We start from the raw sequence: 3950 nt of genomic DNA, 5'->3' as shown, positions 1-3950 counted from the left end.
CTCCCGAGTAGGTGGGATTACGGGGGTGTGCCACCACCCCTGGCTAATTTTTGTATTTTTAGTAGAGACACGGTTTCACCATGTTGGCCAGGCTGGTCTCAAACTCCTGACCTCAAGTGATCTGCCTGCCTCAGCCTCCCAAAGTGCTGGGATTACAGGTGTGAACCACTGTGCCCGGCCTCGGGAAGGGTTTTGATGGCGGCCTCAGGAGTAGTCAAGAAGTGAACACACCACACACTGTGAGCACACAGCTGATGGAGAAGCCCTCGGACTTGCAGTAGGTGCTGCTCTGTAGAAAGAACAGCGCCCCCAGGTGTCATGCAGATGCCAGCAACTGTCCTCACGCAACCTGCGGCTGGCCTTTGCCTTTAGAGGAGAAAGCAGGGTTCAATTTCTCTTCTTCTGAAACTCGCCAGCAAATGTTTGCTGTCTAAACTTCTTCTTAACTAATGTTAATACAATATGACACAGTAAGACTCCAGGTGAGTCTTAGTGAGTGAGTGTTCTCATTTTGGGAGTGACCAAAGGCCCACCGAATGGAATGGTGTAGAAGGACACTCCCAGAGCTAGCAGGTGGGCCTCCCAGCTAGTCAGGGTCCACATCTCACTGCCGTTTCACTGTTGCACCCACATTACTGAACTCTCCGTGCTGCTCCAAAACTGATAGGAACTGGCACGATGGCTTAAAAAATCGTCGAGCAATTGGAAAGTTTGTTGGAAATGGAAATAGAAAGGTTACCTACTGTGCAGTAGGAGATCAGGCAAAGGAACAACTCTAGACTGCAACTTTTATTTTTATTTTTATTTTTATTTTTGAGACGGAGTCCCAGTCTGTGGCCCAGGCTGGAGTGCAGTGGTGCAATCTCGGCTCACTGCATCCTCTAACTCCCGGGTTCAAATGATTCTCCTGCCTCAGCCTCCTGAGTAGCTGGGATTACAGGCACCTGCCACCATGCCCAGCTAATTTTTGTATTTTTAGTAGTGACCGGGTTTCACCATGTTGGCCAGGCTGGTCTCGAACTCCTCACCTCAGGTGATCCGCACACCTTGGCCCCTCAAAGTGTTGGGATGACAGGTTCCAGCCATCACGCCTGGCCTGGACTGCGATTTTTTAAAGGAGCCAAATAAACATTCTCATATTTCAAGTTTCCTCAACTTCCACACTCTCCATATTTTGGACTAGAAACTTCCTCGTTTTAGGGGCTGTCCTGTGCATAGTAGGATGTTTGGCAGCATCCCTGGTGTCTACCCACCAGCTGCCAGTAGCAACCCCTGGCTTCCAGTTGTGACAACCAAAAATGTTTCCAGAACCACTTCCATATTTGAACATTTGGTTTAGGAAGGTCTTGAGAAATAGCTCTCTGGAAGACCAAGCAGCAGCTGTGTGTCCTGCCCACAGCTGTAGGAACCACTTTGGACTTTTGGTAACTATTTTTTTATGTGGAAATAATATGAAACATTTATTAGATATACTGGACAAAAACAGAACTAAGTAATCCAACTCTACCGCAGCATTACAAAAAAATCATCCCTTCACCACAGTGTAAGATTTAAGGGCAACCGCTGAAGGATGCATGTTTTCCTTTTTTTTTTTTTTTTTTTTTTTTTGAGACAGAGTTTCACTCTTGTTGCCCAGGCTGGAGTGCAATGGCATGATCTCAGCTCACCACAACCTCCGCCTCCCGGGTTCAAGCGATTCTCCTGCCTCAGCTTCCCAAGTAGCTGGGATTACAGGCATGCACCACCACACCTGGCTAATTTTGGATTTTTAGTAGAGACGGGGTTTCTCCATGTTAGTCAGTCTGGTCTCGAACTCCCGACCTCAGGTAATCACCTGCCTTGGCCTCCCAAAGTGCTAGGATTACAGGTATGAGCCACTGTGGCCAGCCGGATGCATGTTATATAAAACACAGCAAGATTGCTGCGGCCCTGCCAAGTACTTCCAGTCCCTACCCAGGTCCTACTGAAATACTGGTGTTCCCAATTAGTTTTATTGAAATAATTTTTTTTTTTTTGAAACAGAGTCTAGTTCTGCCTAATGCAATGATGTGATCTCGGCTCACTGCAACCTCCGCTTCCCGAGTTCAAGTGATTATCCTGCCTCAGCCTCCCAAGTAACTGGGATTACAGGCATGTGCCACCATGCCCGGTTAATTTTTGTATTTTTAGTAGAGACTGGGTTTCACCATGTAGGTCAGGCTGGTCTCGAGCTCCTGACCTTGTGATCCACCCGCCTCAGCCTCCCAAAGTGCTGGGATTACAGGCGTGAGCCACCGTACCTGGAGTAAGGGCTTTCTTTATCAGAAGGGCATTACGCTTGACCTCTAAATTTGGCTGACAATCTACTGATAAGATTCATAATCTTTGCGTTGCTCTGGTATTTTGACATATTTGCTGGGTCCTGAGCCACATCCTGGAAGGCCACCATAACTTCTGGATCCTGCATGGCTGCAAGAACCTCTGGATCACTAAGAATTTCACTGAGTCCAGGGATTCTGGCCATTCCAGCCATGCCCCCTCCCATTCCAGACATTCTTCCGGGAAAATTACCAGGCACTCCCCCAGGAAAGCCACTTGGAAAAGAGCCATACTGAGCTCCTGACTGTCATCTGGCTTCTTCCTCCCTCTGGGCTCTCTCATGCTCTTCTTGAGCCTTCTTAACTCTTTCTATTCTTTCTTTGATCTCTTGCTCTTCACGTTTTCGCTCATAGTTTCTCCGATGTTCTGCAATTTTCTGTGCCCCAGGTTGAACTTCTTTCAGCATTGCACTAGCATCTTCATCATAATCCAATTTAAGGGCAAGTCTGTGTGCTTTCCCTCGCCACTTATAAGGCTGAGCTGAATCAGGAATTATTTCTTTTCTTTTCTTTTTCTCTTTTTGGGATGGAGTCTTGCTCTGTCACCCAGGCTGGAGTGCAGTGGCACGATCTCAGCTCACTGCAAACTCCGCCTCCCGGGTCCAAGCAATTCTCTGCCTCAGCCTCCTGAGTAGCTGGGATTACAGGCGCCCACCACCACACCCAGCTAATTTTTGTATTTTTAGTAGAGACAGAGTTTCACCATCTTGGCCAGGCTTGTCTTGAACTCCTGACCTCGTGATCCACCTGCCTCACCCTCCCAGTGCTGGGATTACAGGCGTGAGCCACCGTGCCTGGCACAGTCTTGGATGGCAGCATTTGGCTTCTATAATTTGACGAAGACACTAGCCCTCTTGGCATACAAAATGGCCAAGTGAGGATTCAGCTTGATGGCATCTGTGAATAAGTCAATGGCTTTCTGCAGTTTACCATCATTTAGGGCTCAACAGCAGCCACTTTCTTATCATTTGCCTGATCCATCATCTCCTCTGTTATCTCTGCATTCCCATCTCCCATTTCTTAAGGGGCATCAGTGCCTGGTTCAATCACACCTTCTTTATCAATTTCTAGATCACTGTCCTCACTTGACGGTTCGTCTGCCTTTAAGTCTTCCTCCACCTTCTTACTATCAGGTTTTTCTTCCTTGGTATTTTCTTCTGATTTAGCTTTCTGAGTAGCAGGTGGTACTTTACCCCCCATGCTCTCCACCCTCTCCCTCAGGAAATGCATTTCCTCGGCGTGTGGAACACTCGGATCCTGCTTACACATTTTCACAAAGGCCCGAAGCTCGTTCACTTTGCGGGGGTCCATGGTCAGGAGGCGGTGGGCAAGGCTGAGGGGCTGCGGCCGGGTTCCAGGCCCAGGCGCTGGCTCGGTGTGACCGTGCAGAAGGCGACTTTTAGTAATTATTATTAGGTGTTTTCCCTCGTCCAGACCTGAGGCCTGAATTCAGCCCCCATGGGACAGAGTTAGGCACCATCGACCTCATGGAGATATTTCGGGGCTGACATTAAACGATACACGTGAACATGTACTGCGAATGAAGGTAAGAGATAAAGACTAGAGAAAGCTATCTCCAGATTGCTTTTCAAA

General features: G+C 48.2%; 1 pseudogene; it reads right to left on the bottom strand.

Moving 5' to 3' along the window:
• Positions 1–2311: 2311 nt before the first annotated feature.
• Positions 2312–3668, bottom strand: LOC129040963 (hsc70-interacting protein-like; annotated as a pseudogene).
• Positions 3669–3950: the final 282 nt, after the last annotated feature.

The sequence above is a fragment of the Pongo pygmaeus genome, chromosome 6, assembly GCF_028885625.2.
Source record: "Pongo pygmaeus isolate AG05252 chromosome 6, NHGRI_mPonPyg2-v2.0_pri, whole genome shotgun sequence".
Lineage (NCBI taxonomy): Eukaryota > Metazoa > Chordata > Mammalia > Primates > Hominidae > Pongo > Pongo pygmaeus.
This window is presented reverse-complemented; position numbering and strand designations above follow the sequence as displayed.